The sequence below is a fragment of the Cervus elaphus genome, chromosome 4, assembly GCF_910594005.1.
Source record: "Cervus elaphus chromosome 4, mCerEla1.1, whole genome shotgun sequence".
In the NCBI taxonomy this organism is placed as follows: Eukaryota; Metazoa; Chordata; class Mammalia; order Artiodactyla; family Cervidae; genus Cervus; species Cervus elaphus.
The window spans coordinates 44,800,938-44,827,685 of NC_057818.1; the positions used below are offsets into that span (position 1 = coordinate 44,800,938).

The following is a 26,748-nucleotide window of genomic DNA, read 5'->3' on the forward strand; positions in this document are numbered from 1 at the left end:
TTTTCCAGGCAAGACTACTGGAGGGTTGACATTTCCTACTCCAGGGGATTTTCTCGACCCAGGGGTCAAAGCTGCATTTCTTTCCTCTTCTGCATTGGCAAGTGGATTCTTTACCACTGCACCACCTGGGAAGTCCCCTGAATAAATAAAAGATTAAATAAATAGATGGGGGAGAAGAGACAAATCTCCAGGCATTAGAAGTTAAAATAACTTATGTAGATATTATACCCTCAAGGAGGTGGGGCATAACTCCCCCACTTAGGTGCAGACAACCCATTGGGACTTACTTCCAAAAAGTACAGTATGAGAAGGATGGAGGGGTGGGGTAATGAAGAATCCTGACAAACACTACCTCTGCAGGTGATCAAGGTCAGCATCACGTGATAAGTCATATTGGTAGTACATACCTTTGATAGAAGGTGATGAAAATGGCACTTCACCTATGTGATCTTTCTCCCTAAAGCCCACAATTTCAGTCTAATAATGAGAAAAATGTCAGAAACACCCCAATTGATGGATACTGTACAAAAAACCTGACCAGAACTACTCAAAACTGCCAAAGTCATTTAAAAAAAAAAAAAAGAAAGTCTGAGACACTGTCACAACTAAGGAAAGCAAGAAGACATGACAACTAAGTCTAATGTGGTATCCTGAACCAGATTCTGAGACAGAAAAGGGGTATCAGGCAAAAACTGGGCAAAGTTAGGGACTTCCCTGGTAATCCAGTGGCTAAAATTCTGCACTCCCAATGCAGGAGGCCCAGGTTCGATCCCTGGTCAGGGAAGTAGATCTCATATCTCCAACTAAAGATTCTTCAAGATGCAATGAACATCGAAGATCCCACATGCTGCAACTAAGACTGCACAGCCAAATAAATAAACTAAATAAATAAATAAATATTTTTTAAAAAACTGGGGAGAGTTAAATAAAGTATGAACCTTGGTTTATAATAATGTATCAATATTGGTTTGCTAATTATAACAAATGTAGCATACTAATGTAAGATGTTACTAGGGGAAACCTGGTGCAAAGTATTTGGCAACTCTCTTTGAAATTTTTCTGTAAATCTAAAGCTGCACTAAAAAAAGATAAAGCTTATTTAAAAAAAAAGAGAGAGAGAGAGAGAGAGCGATAAAGAGAGACTGAAAGTAGAGACAGAAAAACAAATGCCAAACAAATATTCACCCACTTAGAGCTAGTATAACATAAGATCAAATGGAAGGCAAAAAAAATGCTTAAGGCAAAAAGCATTACTAACAATAAAGATAGTCATTACTTTACAATTCACCAGGAAAAATATCACAACCTTATAAGCACCTGTCAACATAGCTTCAAAATATAAGATTTATATACTTTTCCCCAAAAGCTTTAATTCTGAAGTAATCATCCAAGCAAAGCCCACAATGTTCTTATTTTTCCATTGTTTACTAGCTTCCTGTCCTGAACTGTGACATACTGAAAAATATTCCAACTTATACTTTATGTAACTTTAAGTGAAATTATGAAATTTTAAGTCCTTCCTTTGGGCAAAAGAAAAATGTCTCAAAAGCAACTCACATAGAGAATTATCAAGGATATTCCATGTTTGGACCTAACTCTTGGGTTTCTAATTTAGCATTAGCCTGAAGTAAAAACTCCTAACTCTGTGTCTCACTTGCTTAGAGTTTCCTCCCTCTCCAGACTGAAAGACACTGCCTGAATTAGACTTCCATTTTATCAGGAATTGCAGAGCACGCGGCGCCTCCAAGCTCTCAAAAAGCTTCCTGGAGACTTCCAGAACCGCAGGAATCACCCGTTGGAGGGCGTCCAGACTTTAGCATCTGGAGAGGTCATCCACAGAAGGAAGGTAAGAGATAAACACAAAAAGAGAGGGCTTTTTTTTAAGATTGCAGAGGGACTCAGGTGGCTCAATTAACAAATAAGCAAATATATTTATAGAGTTTGTCAGGAATGTGTCACATGACATTCACATGGATTTACAAAAAGAGGGCAGGTTTGGTAAATTAGAAAGTATCAAATGGTGATGAAGGTAGGAAAAATCCTGTCTTCTCAGGAAACAAGGAATTGTAAAAACCATGAAGTTTGTCATCATTATGTCAAGATCTCCCCTGTGCTACAATTGCAAATGACAACAAAATTCCTAGTGAGGCCTGTATTAAGCTTACTGGAATATTAAACCTGACACCTTGTAGTCTAATTCTCAGTTGCTTCTAAGGTCAAAGGACAGTTTTTTCTTTCACATACTAAGTAAATATTGGCTAATCTGCACTTTATATTATACTTACATGTCACAAACACAACATATATTTAAAAGAATGAATACTACAACCATATTTTTTATATCAAAGGGATTTTCTAAATCAGAATCAATTAGAAAAGCTCAGTTATGCTGTGTACCACATGTGTATGCGTGTACATGTGTAGGGTGTTTCTAAAAGCTTAAAAATTATTGAGAACAATCCTTTTTCTTTTTTGGTGGGGGAGCCATGCCACACAGCTTGCAGGACCTTAGTTCCCCAACCAGGGATTGAACCTGGGCCCTCAGCAGTGAAAATATGGTGTCTTAACCACTGAACCACCAGGGAAGTCCTCAGGGCAAACTAATTTTATGTAACTTATTTCTTTTTTTTTTTCTTCCTAACTAATTTCTTGAAATGCTACTAAGTGGTCTGATTTTTATATTCCTAAAATGAGTAATTTGTAAAGTTTAAAATCCTTCAGTGGAAGGAAAAACTAACATTTATTAAGTGTCTCAAATCCAGCAGTGTTTTATATGTAGTGTCTTCCCTAACCCTTACAGTCACACAAGCTACATATTATGAAGCCTATTTTATACACCATGACTCAGAATGATTAAGTGATTTGCCCAAAGGCACAATAGCTGGCAAATGAAGAACCAGAACTTGAATTCACATCTCTGTGACCCAAAGCCTGCACACACTGCCCAGCATGTAACATGTCCCCAGTTCATATTTGAAGAACAAATGTTCAAAAATTAATTTTGAAATTTTGTGAGCCAAGACTACCAAATATTAATAACTCCTAAGAATCCAGTTACAGCTAAAGAGAAAAATATTTGCTAATAATATACTCATATACACATTTAGCTGCAGATATTCTAAAAAATTCAGTTCTGTTATCATGTGATCCTGATTTATAGTTTGAGAATAAACTTGAAAATCATATATCAGTGACTGAAAGTCAATATCCAGTAAAACAGCTCTAGGAAAGGGAAAAAGTCCATTGAATGAACAAGAGATATTTTGAACCAGAGAGTTCAATGACAGGTTCAGGTCAGCCATTTATCAACTCACAGCATGGTGTGAAAGGCAGGAGGCCTCCATGGAATCATGTGATAGAGTCATTTTAGCTTTATTTTGACTGGTGTCGCATAGAATATCTTGGTCTCCATCATTTTACTTATAACCTATTTATGTCTTTAAATTGAAAATGTGTTTCTTGTAGACAGTATATAGTTCAGTTTTACTTTTTATCTAATCTGAAAATCTCTGCCTTTTAATTATGGTGCAAATATCATATATGGGCTTCCCTGGTGGCTCAGACAGTAAAGAATCTGCCTGCAATGTGGTAGACCCAGGATTGATCCCTGGGTTGGGAAGATCCCCTGGAAGAGGAAATGGCTATCCATTCCAATATTCTTGCTTAGAGAATTCCATGGACAGGGGAACTTGGCAGGCTACAGCCCATGGGATCACAAAGAGTCAGACACGACTGAGAAACTAATACTTTCACTTTTATGGCATATACATTAGGTATAATTATTGAAAAAAGGCTGTGAATTAGCAGTTTTAAACTTTCCACAAAAGAAAGCCGAGGAGCAGACGACTTCACTGATGAATTCTACCCAAGATCTAAAGAATTAATATAAATTCTTCATAACTATTCAAAATAAATAGCAGAAAGAAAAATCCTTGCCAACTTATTTTATGATGCCAGTATTACACTTATATCAAAACCAGAGAAAGACATCACAAGAAAATAAAAATCTCTTATAAATATAGATACATAAATCCTCAAAAAATACTACCAATCAAAATCCAAATGTATCCCAGGAATGAAAGGTTGGTTCAACATCCAAAATCAATCAATGTAATATACCATATCAATTGAACAAAGTACACATACATGATCATCTCGATAAATGCATAAACTTTATTTGACAAAACATAATACCCTTTCATAATTAAAAACATCAAAAAAGTAGGAATAGATGGTAACTTTCTTAAACTGATAAAAGGTATCTATGAAAAACCCATGGCTAACATGATGAAAAGCAAAATGCTTTCCCCCTAAAATTGAGACCAAGACAAGAATGTCTATTCTTACCACTACTATTCAACATTGTACTGGAGGGTGTGCCAGGGCAATTAGAAAAGAAAAGGAAATAAATAACCAGACTGGAAAGGAAGAAGTAAAACTGTCTCTATTTAGAGATGACATGATAATGCATATAGAAAAATCCTTTAAAATCCACTAAAAAACTACTAGAACTAATAAACTAATATTTAGCAAGGTTTCAGGATACAAGATCAATATAGGAAATCAATTGTATTTCTCTGCACTATCAACCAATAATCTAAAATTGAAATTAGGAAAATAACTTCATTTATAATACCATCAAAATAATAAAATGTTTAGGAATAAACTTAACAAAAGATGTATAATATTCTTATTCTGAAAAGATAAATACAAAAAATATAAATATAAAACACATTGAAAGAAATAAAAGAAGGCCTAAAATAAATGAAAAGACACCCATGTTCATGAATCAGAAAACTTAAGATTGTTAGGATGGCAATACTTCTCAAATTGGCATACAGATTCAATGCAATCCCTATCAAAACTCCAACTGCTGTCTTTTTGCAGAAATTCACCAGCTGTCCTAAAGTATCCACATATGGAAGTGGAAAGACCTAAAATACCCAAAACGATCTTGAAAAATAACAAAGTTAGAATACTCACACTTTGCGATTTCAAAATGTACTGTAATCTAGAGTAATCAGGACAGTGGGATGTTGACCTAGGACAGACATATAGACCAACTGAGAGTCCAAAAATAAATCCTCATATTTGTAGTCAATTGACATTTGACAAGTCAGTTAAAAGGGAAAAAACAATATTTTCAACAAATGGTGCTGAAACAACTAAATATATATCAAATGGATAAGGATTGTCCCCTTCCTTACACCATACACAACAATTAATTTAAAATGCACCCTTGCAAACTTGCTGGTGGTCCAGTGACTAAGACTCTATGCTCCCAATGCAAGGGGCCTGGATCCAATCCCTGGTCAGAGAACTAAATCCCACATGCCTCAGCTAAAGATCCCACATGCTGCAACGAAGACTGACGATCCCGAGTGCTACAACTAAGACCTGGCACAACCAAGTAAATAAATTAATCAAATAAATGCATCATTCACCAAAATATAAAAGCTAAAACTATAAAATTCCCAGGAGAAACCATAAGCATAAATCTTCATGATTTAAGGTTAGGCAAGTCTTACTTAAATATGATACTAAAAACTATAAGCAAACAAGTGTGGGAAATAGATAAATTGAATTTCATAAAAATTTTAAATGTTTATGCTTCAAAGAACACTATCAGGAAAGTGAAAAGACCACTTACCCGTGAAATAGAAAAAAATATTTGAAAACCTGATAAAGGACTTGCATCCAGAATATATAAAAAACTCTTTCAACTCAACAGTAAGAAGACAAGCAAATTTAAAAGTGAGCAGACTTAAACTGCACTCATCACAGTACTAAAGTAATGCTCAAAATTCTCCAAGCCAGGCTTCAACAATACGTGATCCGTGAACTTCCAGATGCTCAAGCTGGTTTTAGAAAAGGCAGAGGAACCAGAGATCAAATTACCAACATCTGCTGGATCACTGAAAAAGCAAGAGAGTTCCAGAAAAACATCTATTTCTGCTTTATTGACTATGCCAAAGCCTTTGACTGTGTGGATCACAATAAACAGTGGAAAATTCTGAAAGAGATGGGAATACCAGACCACCTGACCTGCCTCTTGAGAAACCTGTATGCAGGTCAGGAAGCAACAGTTAGAACTGGACATGGGACAACAGACTGGTTCCAAATAGGAAAAGGAGTATGTCAAGGCTGTGTATTGTCACCCTGCTTATTTAACTTATATGCAGAGTACATCATGAGAAACACTGGGCTGGATGAAGCACAAGCTGGAATCAAGATTGCCAGGAGAAATATCAATAACCTCAGATATGCAGATGATACCACTCTTATGGCAGAAAGTAAAGAACTACAGAGCCTCTTGATGATGGTGAAAGAGGAGAGTGAAAAAGATGGCTTAAAGCTCAACATTCAGAAAACTAAGATCATGGCATCTGGTCCCATCACTTCATGGCAAATAGATGAGGAAACAGTGGAAACAGTGGCCGACTTTACTTTCTCGGGCTCAAAAATCACTGCAGATGGTGACTTGCAGCCATGAAATTAAAAGACACTTACTCCTTGGAAGAAAAGTTATGACCAACCTAGACAGCATATTAAAAAGCAGAGACATTACTTTGCCAACAAAGGTCTGTCTAGTCAAGGCTATGGTTTTTCCAATAGTCATGGATGGATGTGAGAGTTGAGATGATGGTGGAAATGTTTTAAAACGGACCATGGTGGGACTTCCCTGGCAGCCTAGTACTTTAGACTCCACCTTCCAATACAGAAGGTGCAAGTTCAATTCCTAGTCAGGGAGCTAAGATCCCACATGCCTCGCAGCCAGAAAACCAGAATATAAACAGCTGAAACAATACTGTAACACATTCAATAAAGACTTTAAAAATGGTCCACGTCGAAAAAAATCTTTTAAAAAAATTTTATTAAAAAATATAAAATGGACTGTGGTAATGGTTGCACATATCTGTGAATATATATAAGAATCAATGGATTACATACTTTAAATGAATGGATCTTACGGCATGTAAACTTCATATCAATAAAGCTTTTTAAAAAACTAACAAACCTGATATTAGGTTAAATAAGATTAAGTATAGAGGTAATTACTAGAACAAAAATATCAACCTTACTTAATATGCAAAGAAGTGTAAACAAAGAAAATATCAAGTAGAGAAGGAAATACAGCAAATATAATACACGGTAATTATAACATGACAGAGTGGAGACTGATAATTAATGTGGATGAGATTAAGCCCATTCAGAGGATTAACTGGTTTATTATTAAAACAAGATTTCCAATTTGGCTCACAAAGCAAGACTCACCTATATGCTGGTACCAGAGACACACATAAACATAAATGATTGAGGGAGGCTGAAAATAAAGGGGTCAGCAAAGGTTAACAGGCAAATGGAAACAATAAGAAAGCAGTGAAGTGTCAAGGCTTGATCTGCATTTTTAAAAGATGGCTCTGATTTCTGTGTGGAGAATGAATTGAGGGAGTGTTCCATAAACAAGCGAGAAATGGCCTCTGTATACTGGCCCCTTGGTTATCTATTTCTGAACTGCAGGTTGTCTACTTCCATCTCTTCACTGTTAACTCAAGAGCTCACAGACACCAAACTCAAATTTTTACATACGAATTCTTTGAAAATAGCCCAAACAAGCAGATTTTTAGCTATTCAGGGCCTCGTTGCCTTGCACAGTCCACAAAATCACACCTAGCATCTGAAGTCCACTGCTAAGGCAAAGACTTGTGGTTACAAGTCCTTTGGAGCACCCTGACCCAGAGCCTCCCACTGTGCTGCCGAGGGACACCACCTGGACACAGAAATGCCCTCTCCCTGCCGAAAGGCCCATCGCCCTCGCCCCTTCTGAGCAGCAACTCCCATGCCCTAGCCTCTGGACAGATTTTCACTGAGAGGGACTTCCTCAGCAGAGAACTGTCAAAGCATCTCCCAATAAAACTTAGGTGTGCTACTGTGACCTCACACTCATATCATTTTCCTTGATTAGGCCCCCACAGCCCCCAGTCCTCTACAGGAGGCAGTCTCGCAGATGACACATGGCAAAGGCTAGACTAGAGAGGGTGGATATGGGATGTGGAGAAGCGTGAGTGGACTTGGAGCTCCAAAGCCAAGATCAAGGAAAGAGTGGTAATGGCAACACCATTGGTAAAGCTAAGGAAGGAAAAGATGACAGTAACCCTCAAAAAGCACAATGTCAGTAGGACCACAGATCACAGGTAAAAAGTGGGGCTTCCATGGTAAGCATGGACTTCTGCCCAGAGGGAGGGCTTGGCACATAGAAGAAATTCTACACTCTTGAGTAAGCAGTCTGTTTTTCCAACTTCTTTCACATCAACTTCTGATAAGAAATACATTTTGTGGGGGTTTCCCTGGCCATCCAGTGGTTAAGAATCCACCTTCTTCCAATGCAGGGGTCATGGATTTGATCCCTGGTCAGGGAACTAAGATTCCACATTCCATCACCACAACAAAGACTCAGAAAAGCCAAAAAAAAAAAATTTTTTTTTTGTTTAAAAGGGAAGGGATATACGTTTACCTATGGCTGATTCGTGTTGAGGTTTGACAGAAAACAACAAAATTCTATAAAGCAATTATCCTTCAATAAAAAAATTAATTAATTAAAAAATATTCTGTATCATGTTCCTATGTGACTGTCTGTGTGTCTGTGGCCACAGAAACACACATATATATAAAGATTCACTGAAACAATACTTACCTTCACTGTGCCAGGTATTTTTATTTTCTATTCACTCTTCTTTTTTTCCAAATGCATGTCATGAGCCTTTAAATTGATTTCATGATCCATCAACAGAAAACAGACTGCAGTTTGAAAACCACTGCATTTAGTGATGATTGTTTATTTTTCTCTTCCCTCACCTTCCTTGGATTTAGGATGAAGATGGGGGGGAAGTGCTTTTTCAGAAGATTCCCCTCTTTTGTCCATGTTGCTGGTCAGCTCCAGTTTTTCTCAGAAGCTGCGCTTTGATTTGCTGAGGCCTCTGAATGCTGAATTAAAGGCATAGCTAGAAATTTCTGACTAGAATAGCCCTGAGCCAGAGGGAAAGAGAGGCCTGGATGGGTGTTTCCTCCTGGCAACCAGGAGTGTGCACAGCACCCTGGACACCTGCCCGTGAGGGAAGCTGCCCTTGTAAGACTGAAAACCTGACTCCTCATTCCTGTGATTTCTTTCAGAATATACCTATACTTTCTAGGAAGTCTATTATAAGACTAATTGAAAAATTGCTAAATAAGTTTGAGATACATTCATACATTCTTTGTATGTATGCAACAGCACATACAAGGAAATTTATGTAAGAACTCTGTGAAAGTTCTTTAGTTAATAAAGATGAGAATCTCAATATTACATTAATTAATGGTACTGAGAACATAATAAACAAGAATCCATCCAGAGGCTCAAAAATTTCCCTTTATTTAGAAAGAAAACAGTACATAGAAAAAGAATATCCTGTAAATAAACACAACATAACAAGTTGACCTGCCGCCTGACTCCTCTACAGCCTACAGTATTCACAAGAGTCATTTTTTGAGCACAATGTATTATATGAATAAAACTCTACACTTTTAAAATTGAGTTTTCTCTTTTTGAAGTACAGCTTCGAGCAACTACAAGTTTCCATCCTGCTAACCCCAGGCAGCAGTTGCTTTTAACTTCTATCTTTTATTTAAAAAACTTAATTGGAAGTTTTTGTAGCCAGAAGGAGCACTTCAAAGAAAGGGGGAAAAAATGCCAAAAATTAATACTTTATGTCAGAGGTTAGTAGGGAAAGAAACAAAGATTGCAGAAACGAGGGGTTAATGGTATGTAAGAAAGTGGTGAAAGGAGAGAGGAAGGCAGGAATGGATTGAAAAAAAGAAGGAAAAGAGGAAACTCAGAACACTGAAAACAAGATCAGGGATAACACTGTCTCTCCTCTGAGCGGGGTGATACAACACAAGGCTTACAGCAGCATTTATAATTTCCTACGCAGGCCCTGTGTACAGATTCCCAAACCTTCCCCCCCACACCACCACTCACTCAAGTCATTTACCCCCGCCTACAGTTACACATCAAGGGACCACAGCTCTTCCTATGCCTTAATTTCTAAACAATCCTGTCACTGCAGATTCGAAGTCAATTCTGTCAAAATAATAAAACTACGAACATTATTAACGCATATATACGGAATCTAGAAAAAATGGTACTGATGAACCTATTTGCAGGGCAGAAGTAGAGACTCAGACACAGAGAATAGACGTACGGACACAGCCGGGGAAGGAGAGGGTGGGACAAATGGGAGTAGCATTGAATTTTGTGTGTGAAATAGGTAACTAGTGGGAAGCTCACAGGGAGCTCAACCTGGTGCTCTGTGAGGTCAGTGAATCTGCTGTATCACTCACCAAGGAAGTCAATGAACAGGTCAAGGAGCTGAATATACAGGGCTACCTCCCAGAGGGTCTTAGAGTTGAAGTAAATACTAGTTCCCAGTACTTCAATGAAGAAAATTTCCCATACTTGAAAAGGTCCTCAAGATCAGAAGAGCTATGACCAAAGACTGATCTCAGATAGGTTAGACTACTCTTCCATGTAAAAATCATAAGAGGTTGTTTTCCATGATCTGTTTTTATAAGACTTTTCCCAGCAGTCAATTTCAGAACTGTTCTCCCAACATGACCTTTTATCTCCGATAAAAGTGACTTTGGGGCAGAGGACTGGAGTGATGGGGGAGAAGGCCTGACAATGAACATTAAGCTGGCTTGAGGGGCAAGGACACTAATCATATCTCTAGATAAGAATCTCCAGCCTTCCTCAGAGCCTCTCAGAAGGCACTGGCTTCGAGATAGGGCTGTACAATTCAATCTTCAGGGTGGCAAAAGATTGAGTTTCAGTGTCCTAGACAGAACAATCCCTGCTACAGAAGCTGAGGTTAGGGGAACTCCCCAGCAGTCCAGTGGCTAGGACTCTGAACTTTCACTCCAAGAGGCACAGGTTCAGATCCCGGTCAGGGAGCTAAGATCCTGCATGCTGCATGGTGAGGCCAAAAATAAATAAATAAAGTTTTTTAAAAAGAAGCTGAGGCTGACAACCAAAGGAAGCCCAGTTGACACACAGCACACAGATAGAAGGGCCAAACTGGCCAGTGTGCCATTCCACAGCCCTCTGTACATGAAACTGCCCAGTTTACAGACCCGGCTGGACTGGGGACGGGCATGTGTCCCAAGGGCAGTTAACTCATAAGTGGGCCAGGCCTCCAATGGTAGACCTGGAGGAAAAGGATAAGAAAAAGCTAGGCCAATCAGAGTCTGTTGCTGGGGGATGTGAATGGGGACATGGAAACAAAACATTTCCAGATGGGAGAAGGTTAAAGATTATGACCAAGAGAAAGGCTGGAGAGGCCCTGATGGACAGTGGAGCTAAAGAGTAAAAACACTTAATGCAGCAACCACACACACACACACACACACTGACATACTAGACAAAATGGAAGTGGGGAAATTTAAAACATATAATCAAATTCGACAGAAAAAAAAAAAGGGAAATTCCTACATTCCAGAAACAGAGGAAACCAGAATGAAAGCATAAACTAAAGTAAAACAACCTTGAAGGCAAGAAACACTATGAGATTAAAATGAGTCACCATGCAACAAAATAAAATGCCATTTTAAATTTGTACATACTTAATTATGTGGCTTACAAGATCTAAGACAAAAATTAAAGAATTACAAGGATCAACTGGTGAATCCACATTCATATAGGAGATTTTAACATGCCTCTCTCAGCAATTTATAATCAAGAGGACAAAAATTAATAAAGTTTAGAAAGAATATTTGAACAACAGCTTGAGCAAATGAACTAATAACTAAAGAATACTTACTCTTTTCATTTCCATGCAATATTTATGAAAACTGACCATTCAAAGATATAAAGCAAACCATAATAAATATTAAACATTCCAAAGCATACCTGGCTTTATCTAATCAAGTGTAATTAAGTTAGGAGTCAATAATAAAAAACAAAAATTTTTAAAACTGTATATTTGCAAATGTAAAGATACCAGAATAGTCAGAGGAAAAAATTATAGAAATTAGAATGTGCTTAGAATGAAAAAATAATCTTCTTACTTTAAATATAGCATGTCAAAACCAATAGGATAATTCTACTTCCACTTATGATGTAAAAAATTGCAAGAGAATGCTGCTCCTACGCTAAAAACAAAAGGTGGTTAATCACAAAATCAATCTTTTTAAAAAATTTTATTGAACTGTAATCACTTTACAATGTTGTGTTAGTTTCTTCCCTGCAGCAAAGTGAATCAGTTACACATGTATGTATATCCCTTCTCTTTTAGATTTCCTTTCCATTTAGGTCACCAGAGAGCACTGAGTAGAGTTCACAGTCTTTTTAGGTACATCAGAGAGCTGAAGATGCAATGAAGCCTAATTAAGTAAAATCCAAAACAAATAAGCACGGCTGCCTTCATCTTTGGTACAGCAGAGGGATGCAGAGGAGACTGCCACAGATGGGTAAGAAATGCACTGATCTTTTAATGAATTTCTAGAGATTAAACAAACGTTAGCATGATGGTTTAGAATCCCTAACAGCAATCATGCACAGAGTCTGTACATCTGGCCAACTTTGCTTCTCGGGCATTTACTAAATATAGGTGAGACAGGTATATGTGAGAAAGTATATGTGAGAAAAATTGCCAGACATACTCTCTGAGGCACATGTGTGGGGCCTAACAGTCTGTGGAACAATTTAAAAATGTCTAGTATATATGTAACTGGAGTACCAGAGGTAGAGAGAAAGAGTCAAAGTAAATATTTGAAGAAATAATGGTTGAAACTCCCAAATTTAGTAAAGGAGATAAATTCACATATTCAAAAAGTTCAAAAGTAGAGTAAATACAAAACAAAACAAAAAAACACACACCCCTACACATATTATGGTCAAACTGGTGAAACCACTAATAAAGAAAGAAATCTTGAAAGCAGCTAGAGAAAGAGTGGAACAATAATTCAAATTACCACTCACTTCCTATCAGAAACTACAGAGCTCAGAAGACAGAGAGATAACACCTTTAAAGTGCTAAAAGAAAGGGGAAAAAACCCTGCCAACCCAGAATTTAATATCCGGAGAAAATGTCCTTAAGGAATAAAGTTGAAATAAAGATTCTTTCAGATAAAATGGGTTGACTATAGAGCAAAATTTAAGCTATAACTATGTAGCTTCTAGGAGAAATAGAATATTTGGGAAACTTGGTATAGGCAAAGATTTCTTAAAAGGACCCAGAAAACACCGAACATAAAATAATTGATAAACTGGATATCATTAAAATTCACAACTTCTGCTCTACTCAATTCTCTGTAATGATCTATATGGGAAAAGAATCTTAAAAAGTGTATACATGTTTGTGTACAGTTGATTCACTTTGCTGTACACCAGAAACTAACACATTATAAACCAACTATTCTCCAATAAAAAATTGAAAAAAAAAAAAAAGAAGTTAATAATTCCTGTGGGTTCTTTGTAGAAAACAGTGTCTTCTGACACTTTTCCCTTTGTCTCACTTCTTAGCGGGTATATGTCGGGCTTCCCAGGTGGTGCTAGTGGTAAAGAACCTGCCTGACAATGCAGGAGACATAAAAGATGAAGGTTAGATCCCTGGGTTGGGAGGATCACTAAAGAAGGGCATAGCAACACACTCCAGTATTCCTGCCTGGACAATCCCATGGACAAGGGCCCCTGGTGGGCTGCAGTCCATGGGGTCACAAAGAGTCAGAAACAACTGCAGTGACTCAGCATGCACACAGTGGGAATGTGCCAGCCCCAGTCTCCCAGTTCATCCCCACCCACCCTCCCCCTTGGTAACCATAAGTTTGTTTTCTACATCTGTGACTCGATTTCTGTTTTTTTAGATTTCACACACAAGCAATATCATTTGATATTTGTCTTTATCTGACTTACCTTACTCAGTATGATAATCTCTAGGTCCATCCATGTCACTGCAAATGAATTCATTCTTTTTTATGGCTGAGTAATATGCCACTGTATCACATCTTTATCATTCTTCTGTTGATGGACATTTAGGTTGCTTCCATGTTCTGGCTATTGTAAATAGTGCTGCAATGAACACTTCGGTGCATGTATCTTTCAAATTATGGTTTTCTGTGGGTATATGCCCAGGAGTGGGATTGCTGTATCATATGGTAGCTCTACTTTTAGTTTTTTAAGGAACCTCCATACTGTTCTCCTTGGTGGCTGTACCAATTTACATTCCCACCAATGGTGTAGGAGGGCTCCCTTTTCTCCACACCCTCTCCAGCATTTATTGTTTGTACATTTTTTTTTTTTGAGATGAAAACATTTATTTCAACTAAATTTTGTTTCATTAAAAAATTCTATAATGTCATTAAAAAAGAAATAAAATAGAAACATTTAACTACCTTTAAAGATTAAAAAAAACCCTCTAAAGACCAAATAAACACATATACATTTCAAATATTTCCACTGTTTTTATAAACCTCAATATTATCCTGTTGTCATTTCATTCTCCTGAAATAAGAACCATGACTACTGCATAATTACTGGACTAAACATTAACCATATTATTTCTAAATACAAACTATGCCAAATGTATTTGGTTAGTTTGCTGAGTATGTGGTTTTTAAGGCTTGATTCTATGAAATATCTGTTTATCTCTGGTAAAGAGTCCAAAATTCAGCTATCAGAAGGCATATATATATATATATACATATATATATATATATATAAACATATGCAATCTGAGCATGGTTACGCCTTATTGAGAGGTCATGAAAGTACACCTAAAACCAGGACAGTAACTTTAGTAACTTGAACTCAGTATAGCATAGCCACCACCACTAGGAAAAGCTAAGGACCGATAGCTCAGATCAAGTACTGCAGGAAGTATTGTGGTTTGTCGACCTACTGATCTGAAAGATCTAGATAAAGTGCAATTAGTGGTCAGAAGTAAGCTACCCTGGGCAGGCTCATGAAAGTGAACCTTCCTGATTCATCCTGAGAACATCCTGAGAAACACAGTCAACGTAGGCAATGACTTCCTATTTTTCTCACAAAGTCAGGAGAACCCATGCATCTGATTTAGACAGGATTTCAAGGACAGCTAAACCAAAAGGCTTGTGTCATCAGAGGGTCAATTGTCATGAGAAATCCAGATAAAATCACCACTACATACTCAGGAATTTCAGTTAGCAGCATGGCCTTTTAAAAAATATCACCAAGCTGAGTCTAAAACTGCAACAGGTATATCAAGTCAGAGCCACGGACTCCAGAAGCTGATCAATGATCACTCACGTGTCCATCATTATCAAATCCCCATAGAACGGCAATTTTCTGAAAGCATTCCTTTTTCTTCTATCTCTTTTAGAAGATATAATGAAATAACAACCTTCATGTATTTCAACCATTTATCTTTGGGGGTGGGGAGGAGGGGCTCTCCTACATAATGCCTCTTATTGTAATTTCAACTAAAGTGTATTTTTTGTTTTCCCTATTTTACACTAGTTTAACTAGAGGTCTTTGGCAGGGAATAGTCGGTCCTACTTATGTTAAAGAAAGTGGTAAGGCAAACTGGGGTCTTCAAGTAAACAGAATCCCTGATACAACTGGAAAGGAATACATAATCTGGGGACAGTTGTTTGTACATTTTTTTATTATAGCCTTTCTGACTGGTGTGAGATGATACCTCATTGTAGTTTTGATTTGTATTTCTCTAATAATTAGAAATATTGAGAATCTTTTCATGTGCCTCTTGGCTATCTGTATGTCATCTTTGAAGAAACATCTGTTTAGATCTTCCACCCATTTTTTCATTAGGTTGTTTCTTGCTTTGATATTAAGCTGCATGAGCTGTTTATATATTTTGGAGATTAATCACTTGTCCTTTGCTTCATTTACAAATATTTTCTCCCATTCCTTGAGTTGTCTTTTTGTTTATTGTTTCCTTTGCTGTGCAAAAGCTTTTCTGTTTAATTAGGCCGAAATTAATAAATAATTTGTTTATTTTTGTTTTCATTTTCATACTCTAGGAGGTGGATCAAAAAAGACATTGCTGCAATTTATGTCAGAGAGTATTTTGCCTATGTTATCCTCTAAGAGTTTTATGGTATCTGGCCTTACAATTAGGGAGGGATTATAAACTTTGAATAAAAATTGTAAAAAATGAAACCCAGGAGAAAGAGAAAACCCATGGAGGAGAAAAAAAATTATTATAATTAATGTCCTTAGAGAGAAAAGATATTTAACCTGGGAAACAAGACAAGGGACTGTAGAGAAGACACTAAAAAAAATAAGAAAAGTTTCTAGAAATCGACAATCCAAAGATTCAGTAGAAGAGATTTTTAAAAACATAAGCTAGAGAAAACTTTTCAGAAGAGAGAAGAGAGAGACAGACAAACAGGAAGACAGACACTGAGAATCAGCAAAAGGTTGAAAATCAATTCATGAGGTTTAGCATTCAAATAAGAAAAGTTCCAGACAGTGAAATTAGAGAAAGCTGAAGAAGGAATTCATTAATCAGGAAACATAAATCTCTAAATTGAAAGGACCCATCTGAGTACTCACCTCAATGAATAATTTATTTTATTTTATTTTTTATTTTCTGTCTGTATTTTTATTTTTTTCCATTTATTTTTATTAGTTGGAGGCTAATTATAATATTGTAGTGGTTTTTGTCATATATTGACATGAATGAGCCATGGATTTACATGTATTCCCCATCCCTATCCCCCTTCCCACCTCCCTCTCCATCCGATTCTTCTGGGTCTTCCCAGTGCACCAGGCCCGAGCACTTGTCTCATGCATCCAGCCTGGGCTTCAATGAATAATTTGAAAACTCACACTGTCATATAATTTTAGACCTCCATGTATAAAGAGAAAATTATAATGGATTGCAGATAGGCAAAAATAACATACAAAAGGATTAAGGATCAAAATGACTTCTTACCACAATACTGTAAAGTAGAAAAAGCAATGCCTTAAAAAAATCTTAATACAAAAATATTGACATGAAAGCAAAAAACTATTACTATTTGAAGATCCTATGATTGTCTTACCTGAAAAAAACCATACAAGTAACTGAAAAACTAACCAAAAGAACTAGTAAGATGTCTGGATACAACATCAACAAAAAAAATATCAGTAGCTATTTTATACTGGCCAACTTCACAAACTCAATAGGTTTCAACCAAACTCACCTTTTAGATAGGAAAAAAAAAGGCAATATCCTAGATATTTCTATTTCTGTGAATTTTATCATTACTCTCTTAGTTAGGCTTCCCTGGTGGCTCAGCAATAAAGAACCCACCTGCAATGCAGGAGACGTGGGTTTGATCTCTGGGTTGGGAAGATCCCTTAGAGGAGAAAATGGCAATCCAATCCAGTATTCTTGCCTGAAAAATCCCATGAACAAGGGAGTGCAGTGAGCTACAGTCCATGGGGTCGCAAGAGTTGGATACAACTGAAGTGACTGAGCATGCCACACACTAGTTACTCAGTCCACACATCTTAAAGTTATCCTGTAATTTTCCTTTCACATCCAAACAGCCACCATATTTTATGAATTATTCCCAATAATGTCTCTCTTTTTTTTTTTTAATTTTGGCTGTGCTGGATCTTTGTTGTGGCATGTGGGCTTTTTCTAGTTGTGGTACACAGGCTCTCTAGTTTCCCCATGGCATGTGAGATCTTAGTTCCCTGACTAGGGATTGAACCCACATCCTCTGCATTGGCAGGTGGATTCTTAACCACTGAACTATAAGGAAGAGTTTCCCAGGTGGCACCAGTGGTAAAGAATCCATCTGTCAATGCACAAGACACAGGTTCAATCCCTGGGTTGAGAAGATCCCCTGGAGTAAGAAATGGCAACCCACTCCAATATTCTTGCGTTAAGAGTTCCATGGACAGAGGAGCCTGGCGGGCTACAGTCCATGGAATCACAAAGAGTCAGACACAACTGAGCAACTTTCACTTTCGCTTTTCACCAGGGAAGTATCCCAACAATGCCTCTTGACTACATCCCTTCTGTTACCACCTAGTACAATACTCACATATTATCATTTACTTCAACAATACCAAGTCCCACTCCCTTCCCCCTTATCTTGCTCTACAGTAGAGGCTAGGTACATACACATACTTGAATTCCCAGCCTTGAAGCCAAAGTGACCACTTGACACAGGTCAGGCCAATATCCAACACACAGAAGTCCCTGGGATGACTGCTTGTTTTTCAACAGAAACTAAGGAAGCAAAGACAATGGATAACGTCTTTATAGAGGTGGCGGAAAAAAAATTGAAACATATTATTCATCTAGTAAAGAGATCCTTCAAAAACAGAACTGAAATAAAGGGAAGTCCTCAGGCTAAAGGAAAATGGCTTCAGATGGAAGCAACACTGCAGGAAAGAATGAAAAGCTCCAGACAGAATAAATGTGGGATAAATATAAAGGAACATTTCTTATTTTAAAAACAATAAGGATAATGTTTTATATAATGTGTAACACCGGCAGAAGTAAAACATATGACAACAACAGCAAAAGAAAAAAGGCCAGAAGGTATTAAAAACTGAGGAAAGTTTCTTGTATTGTTTATAAAGTGGTAACAGCACTAATTTAAAGAAATCTACAATAACTATAGTAAATAAGCATGCACACAGTAATTTCTAAAGTAACCATGAAAAGATTACCACAAGAATGTTTATCTCTAAAGACAACAGAGGAGCAAATAATTAAAAACTTGATTAATCCAAAGAAGACAAGAAAGGAGGAGTAAATCAGGTTTCTCAGCTAGGGATTTGTGGGACCCTAGGTTTCTATAAGATATTACCTAGAAATTACAATTGAGGGGGAAAAGCAAAGAATGTTGGGTTGTTTTTTTTTAATGCTTCACACCATGCAATGCTGGGGCTTACAGGGGTGAGCAGTGATGAAACAAGCCCATTAGCAACTTGGCTAGAGATCTTCAGCCCCTGACTTCACCTTTCCACCCCATGGCAGTACACCACCATAAGACCATGTTCATTTTACTAAGCCCAAGATCAGTTCTGATGTAAGAAAAAGGGAGAAGAAATGAGGTTCAGAGAAATAGAAGAGAGAGACAGATCATGTAGGGTCTTGAAGAGACTTTGGCTTTATTCAAAAACAGGAAATCACTGATGGGTTTTTGAATACAGGAGTCATCTGACTTGGTTTCTAGTCAGGAAAGATGCTACCCCAAAGGCTCTACAGGTAAAGAATCCATCTGCAATGCAAGAGACACAAAAGACTCGGGTTCAATCCTTGGGTGGGGAAAAGCCCTTGAGAAAGAAATGGCAACCCACTCCAATATTCTTGCCTGAAAAATTCCATGGACAGAGGCACATGAATTTTCCTCTTCTTCAAGAAAGTATACAACAGATTTCCCTGATGGCTCAGTGGTAAAGAATCTGCCTGCCAATGCAAGAGACATGGGTTTGATCCCTGATCCGAGAACTAAGATCCCACACACTGTGTGTGTTAGTCACTTAGTTGTGTCCGACTCTGTGACCCCATGGACTGTAGCCCGCCAGGCTCCTCTGTCCATGAGATTCTCCAGGAAAGAACACTGAAGTGGATTGCCATTTCCTTCTCCAGGGTATCTTCCCGACCCAGGGATCGAACCTGGATCTCTTGCATTGCAGGCAAATTCTTTACCATCCGAGCTATAGGAAAGCCCACATGCTGAGGGGCAACTAACAAACTAAATAGAGGACCACAATCCACAACAAGAGAAGCCTAGTCGCAACTAGAGAAACCCCTGCACACAGCAACAAAGAGCCCACACATCACAACGAAGACCCAGGACAGCTAAAAAATTTAAAATAAAATTTAAAAAATTTTTCAAAAGTGAGAATGAGAGAGAAGGTATATGAAGTTTCAGGAAAAGAGAGAAGTTGTCAGAGTTATCTAAAAGAAATCAGATGCTTTCTTTCCTCAACTCTGTAGCCAGAAAAAGTGAGCTATTCTGAGGATCTGCTGCTCTCAGTACACTATCTAATGAAAAGGGTTCTTATGTGTTCTGTTAAACTTAACGTAGATACATAATCTTCACCTTGAGATAAAAGAAGGATACACATGCTTTTTACATAAAGTAAGTTCAACATAGTTCTCACTCTCTCTGCTCTCTACTGCACAATGTAGGAGGTACATACAAATGATCCTTGTACACATCAGACCCATTACTTTAAGAAGCTAGTCTCTTTTAGGAAGCTGAGTCTAATAACCTATAAATGAAAGCATGTTCCATGTTCTCTATAAAGTACATTAAACACAGAACTATGATTTAATGCCAAGTACATTTTAGATATTATACCTTAAAATGCTTCATGTTCATTTTAAAAATTATATAACAGCCTGCAGATTCAGGAAAGCAGTAATGTAGCTTTCACCATTACTCATGAAGTTTCATTTCCTCCACATCAGCTCGGTCTCTATAGCCCACTCATGTATGAGGTATGAACAATTTTCATAAAGTGGATGTACTGAGTGGATTTTCTCCTCCCTGGATGGTGTTGGGGTTGGGGGACCAAGGCATTCTAAAATCCAAGGAAGGGATGTCCCTGGTGGAACAGTAGAAAAGAATCTGCCTTCCTGTGCAGGAGACATGAGTTCAATCCCTAGTCTGAGAAGATTCCACATGCTGTGGACAACTAAGCCCATGTGCCACAACTACTGAGCCCACATGCTGCTACTATGGAAGTCCATGGGCCTAGAGCCTATGCCCCACAACAAGAGAAGCTACCACAATGAGGAGCCTGCTCACTGCAATGAAGCGTTGCTTGCTGCAACTAGAGAAAGTTCGAGCAAAGCAATGAAGACCCAGCACAGCCAAAAATAAATAAATATATAAATAATCAAAGGCTTTGTTCATAGTAATGCTTCCTAAGCTCCACTGGACTTCACACTCCAGGATGTCCAGCTCTAGACGAGTGACAACACCATCACGGTTATCTGGCTCATTAAGACCTTTTTTGTATAGTTCTGTGTATTCTTGCCACCTTTTTAAAATCTCTTCTGCTTCTGTTAGGTCCTCACCATTTCTGTCCTTTATTGTGCCCATCCTTGCATGAAATGTTCCCTTGATATCTCCAGCATTCTTGAAGAGATCTCTAGTCTTCCCTGTTCTGTTGTTTTCCTCTATTTCTTTGCATTGTTCATTTAAGAAGTCCTTCTTATTTCTCCCTGCTATTCTCTGGAACTCTCCATTTAGTTGGGCATATCTTTCCCTTTCTCTCTTGCCCTTTGCTTCTCTTCTTTCCTCAACTATTTGTAAAGCCTCCTCAGACAACCACTTTACCTTCTTGCATTTCATTTTCTTTGGGATGGTTTTGGTCACTGCCTCCTGTCCATATTCTTCAGCTACTCTGTCTACCAGATCTAATCCCTCGGATCTGTTCATCAGCTCCACTGTATAATCATAAGAGATTTTATTTAGGTCATACCTGAACAACTTAGTGGTTTTCCCTACTTTCTTCAATTTAAGCCTGAGTTTTGCAACAACAAACCATCCTTCACCAAATATATATACACTAAGATTGCAAGTACATTCAGTAGACACTACACCAGACCAGGAGTCAAGAACCCAGGACTCTGAGGATCCTGACCCCCACTACACACACTCACACCCTAGGATCATGTTAAATATACTTGAAGATGCTGTGGTTCAGCAACCAGAAGCAGCACCCCGAACTTTCATCCCAATTCTGCCATCAAAGAGCACTGGGCTTCATAAGCTACAGTGAGAATCCGGTCTGAACCAGGATATGATATTAACTTCAGCTCAGTTTCTAATCAGCTCACTCAGGTCAGTCTCATGAACTTTTGAGGCCTAAGGATATTAATTTCCACTCTGCAGGGGTGCTAGGACACAACAGAGGCTTGGCGAATGTAATTATTATTATTGCTTCATCTGTCTAAGCCTGTTTCCTAATCTTTGCAAATGCAATGAGTAACTAGACCAGTTCTCCTTAGCCTGAAGGGCCACTGTGAGCATCCTGTGGAATCACATAGAAGAAATATGAGCATCAAAGCAAAACACGCTGAAGGAGAAATGAAATGGTAGGAGTAATATGATTATTTATTTGAAACAAAGAAAATGGTTCTACTTGGGAAAAGTATACTGTCTCAAAAACAAAAACGCCTAGACCAAAAAAAAGAAAAGAAGACTAACTGAAAAGTGGATATTTATGAGAGGAAGGCTAGAGAAAGCATGCCCTAGCACACGGTGAAAATGAAGGCATAAATTCATATGTTACGTTTATTTTTCTTAGAGTCTCCAAAGAATAATCTCTTGAGATTGCTTATAGCCAAAAGTAGTGTTTCTCAAAGTACGGCCCCAAGAATCACCTTCTTTTGACATCACTGATGAGACCCTATAAAATACAGATGCCTGGGACCCTCCCAGAGGATTCTGATTTTTAGATCTGGATTTGAACCCACATGTCTATGTTTTAATAAGCCGCTCAGGTGATTCTGAAATAACCAGATACTGGGGACCACCAGACCAGCCTTTCCCAACAGGTAGTCCACTGATGGTGAGCTCCAGTGTACTCAGTGAAAGCAGAAGTGTGAAAGCGTCAGTCGCTCAGTCATATCCAACTCTTTGCAACCCCATGAACTGTGGCTCCTCTGTCCATGGGATTTTTCAGGCAAGAATACTGGAGTGGGTTGCCATTCCCTTCTCCAGGGGATCTTCCCCACCCAGGGATCAAATCCGCGTCTTCCGTGTTACAGGCAGATTCTTCACCATCTGAGCCACCAGGGAAGACTCCTAATACTAACTTCAGACTGAACTGAGCCTCCCCAGCTCAGTCCACAGGCTGACGTGTGCAGTGCCCTTTACCTCCACCCACAGTCACTGATCCTGAAAATGAAGAGCTGACTTTGTGGGAATATAATTATTATTAAATGCTTATACCACAAGCAAAAATGCTGAAAATCCTGACATAAAACACTGCTAAAAGTAGGGTAAAAATATGCCACTCATCTGCATTTTTGCTCAGAGAGAGGGAAGTTTACAGTGTGTATCAAATGTTTCTAAAATGTGCAAACCTTTTGAGCCAGAAGTTTCACTTCAAGAAAACTATCCTTAGGAAAAACAAAGACAAGTGCAAACATGTATGTATAGAGATATTCTCTGTGCTCTATACATAACAGAAAATAATTCAAACCAATCATCCAAAAATCATAAACTGGCTAGAAAAATAATGAAATCATAAAATAAAAAGCTACTAACTACTGCTATTAACTCTTTTTGAACTGATGTTCTAAAAAATGTTCAGTGATACATTTTCTATTTCATATTCAGTGCCCCCATTTTGTTTAGTTTATGTTTTCAAATTTTCCTCTCTTTTTTGTTGTTGTTGGTCTTTGTCAAGCCTTTATCAAGCATAGTAGAAAAGTTTTTGTATACATATAATATAGTATGCACAATATAATATATATTATAAAATTGATTAGTTTTATAGCTAAAAATACTATGACATTTTGATTCCACTTGTTTAACTTAGTATGAATAGAATGGTAGATTTCTAATTCATGTTCACTCAAAACTTTTATACAGTATTTTGATATCTAGTAAGTCTAGATCATCTAAAAGGTCTAGAAAATATATTATCTTGGTGATTTTTTAACAATTTTTGAATAAGGCTTGAAATTTCTAATCTAATTCTGAGGATATAAAGAAATACTGTGTTGTTTAAAAAAAAGGAAATTAACAAGTGATACAGTATTATTAACTAAAGTACAGATTTTGTTCAGATTTCACAAAATTTTATGCTAGTGTCCATTATTTGTTTTCATACCTTATTCAAGACTCCATAGTGCATTTAACTGCATTGAGTAGCATCAGCTGCATGAAATAAATTTTGGTAAATTCTCTTTTTATTCTATTACAAATATTTTCTAATTTTCATTGTTATGGCTTCTTAGATACACCCAACATTCAAAAGTGGACATTTAATTTACAAATACATGGAATTTTGTTTAAAGTAACTTTAATATTAGTTTCTCATTTTGATACTAATTTCTCATTTAAATGCTTTCTTCTTTGCAATCACCCTCTATATTTTTTCAGTCTAAGTTTATTGAGGCTATTGATGGCTAAGTCAAAGATCTCTCTTGGTAAATGGCACTGCACTTGAAAATGTGTTGCTTATATACAAAAAAAAATTCAGTGATAAATAAAATGTTCATGATACACTGCTAAGTAAACAGCTACTCACAAAATGAAACTATTATTATATGTAACAAATATATCCTATTTAAGAATAGTTAATTTGTAATATGAATAGTTTCAAATGTACAGCAAAGTGATTCAATTGTATACACGCACATTCTTTTTCAGATTTTTTCCCATTAAACGTTATTATAAGTTATTGAAGATAGTTTCTATGCTATACAGTAGATCCTTGTTGTTTACGTATTTTATAGTAGTGTGTATATGTTAATCTCAAACTCCTAATTCATCTCTCCATGCTCCCCACCTCCTCTATCCCCTTTGGTAACCATAAGCTTATTTCTCTTTTTGTCTGTGACTCTATTTCTGCTTTTTAAATAAGTTCATTTGTATAAGTCATCATATGACATTTGTCTTTCTAACATACTCCACTTAATATGATAATTTCTAGGTCCATCCATGTTGCTGCAAAAAGCATTATTTCATTCTTTTTATGGCAGAGTAATATTTCATTCTCTTTCATGGCTGAGTAATATGCCATTATAAATACACCACGTCTTCTTTATCCATTCATCTGTCAGTGGGCATTTAGACTGCTTCCATATCTTGGCTGTTGTGGATAGTGCTGCAGTAAACAGTGGTGTGCACGTATCCTTTTGAGTTAAGAGTTTTCTCCAGATATATGCTCAGGAGTAGGACTGCAGACTCATATGGTAAACTTTATTTTTAAGGAATCTCAAACAAACTGTTTTCCATAGTGGCTGCACCAATTTACATTCAATAATATAGAATGTTCCCTTTTTCTTCACACCCTCTTCAGCATATCCTATTTATTTTATATATATAGAAGAAATATACAAGAAAAATCTTAATGAGCTGGAAAACCACGATAGTATAGTCACTCACCTAGAGCCAGACATCCAGGAGTGTGAAGTCAAGTGAGCCTTAGGAAGCATTACTACAAACAAAGCTAGTGGAGATGATGGAGTTTCAGCTGAGCTATTTAAAATCCTAAAAGATAATGCTGTTACAGTGCTGCACTCAAGATATCAGCAAATTTGGAAAACTCAGCAGTGGCCACAGGATGGAAAAGGTCAGTTTTCATTTCAATCCCAAAGAAGGGCAATGCCAAAGAAGGTTCAAACTACCATACCAAAATTAAAAAAAAAAAAAAAAGTTTAACTACTGTACAACTGCACTCATTTCCCGTGCTAGCAAGATTTTGCTCAAAATCCTTAAAGCTAGGCTTCAGCAGTACATGAACTGAGAACTTGCAGATGTACAAGCTGAGTTTCAAAGAGGCAGAGGAACCAGAGAACAAACTGCCAACATTCATTGGATCCTGGAGAAAGCAAAGGAGTTCCAGAAAAACATCTACTTCCACCTCATTGACTACAATAAAGCCTTTGATTGTGTAGATCACAACAAACTGTGGAAAAATTCTTAAAGAGATGGGAATACCAGACCACCTTACCTGGCTCCTGAGAAACCTGCATGCAGGTCAAGAAGCAACAGTTAGAACTTGACATGGAACAACTGACTGGTTCAAAATTGGGAAAGGAGTACAACAAAGTTCTATCCTGCTATTTAACTTTTATGCAGAGTACATCATGTGAAACACCAGGATAGACGAATCACAAGCTGGAGTCAAGATTGCCAGGAGAAATGTCAACAACTTCAGATATGCAGATGATACCACTAATGGCAGAAAGTGAAGAATTAAAGAGCCTCTTGATGAGAGTGAAAGAGGAGAGTAAAAAAGCTGGCTTGAAACTCAACAATCAAAAAACTAAGATCACGGCATCTGGTCACATCACTCCATGACAAATAGAAGGGGGAAAAGTGGGAAGTGTTAGGGGAAGCACACTGACTAAAACTGCCCACCCTGGCCAGGCACCATAGTAACCATCTGACTGAGCTGTTTTACAACAGGAGGTCCTGGTAAGGAACATGGAACTAATAAGCCACCACCAACCAGAAGAGTTTGGGAAAGGTCAAAAGGAGACACCACGTGTCTGACCACCTCCCAGAATCCTTTTCACCAGCATCCACATAGGCTGAGCAATGTGTGCACCACCAGGAAGGACTGTGAGTCAGAATGACTGGCCAAAGACAATCCGTAAACTAATCCCATCACCATAAAACCCAAGACTCTGAGCCATGTGGCAGAGCAATTCTCCTGGGTTTCCTTACCCTACTGTTCTCTGCCCCGGAGCCCCTTCCCAATAAGATCTCTTGCTTTGTCTGCACATGTGCCTCCTAAGAACATTCATTTCTGAATGTTAGACAAGAGCCCAATTTGGGCCCTGGGAAGGGTCCCCCTTCCTGCAACAAAAATAGTGACAAGTTTTATTTCCTTGGGCTCCAAAATCACTGCAGATGGTGACTGCAGCCATTTTATTAAAAGATGCTTGCTCCTTGGAAGGAAAGCTATGACAAACCTAGATTTTGGGAACAAAGGTCCATATAGTCAAAGTTACGGTTTTTCCAGTAGTCACGTATGGATGTGAGAGTTGAGCCATAAAGAAGGCTGAGCAC

At 37.7% G+C, this 26,748-nt stretch overlaps 1 long non-coding RNA gene and 1 other non-coding gene across 2 annotated transcripts in view; both read right to left on the minus strand.

The window, feature by feature from the left end:
* Positions 1 to 26,748, minus strand: part of LOC122691976 — a 214,722-nt gene that overhangs the window by 159,978 nt on the left and 27,996 nt on the right. The window lies entirely within an intron of this gene.
* Positions 2,513 to 2,585, minus strand: TRNAE-UUC. Its single transcript has one exon. It is a non-coding gene; the product is annotated as a tRNA-Glu (tRNA).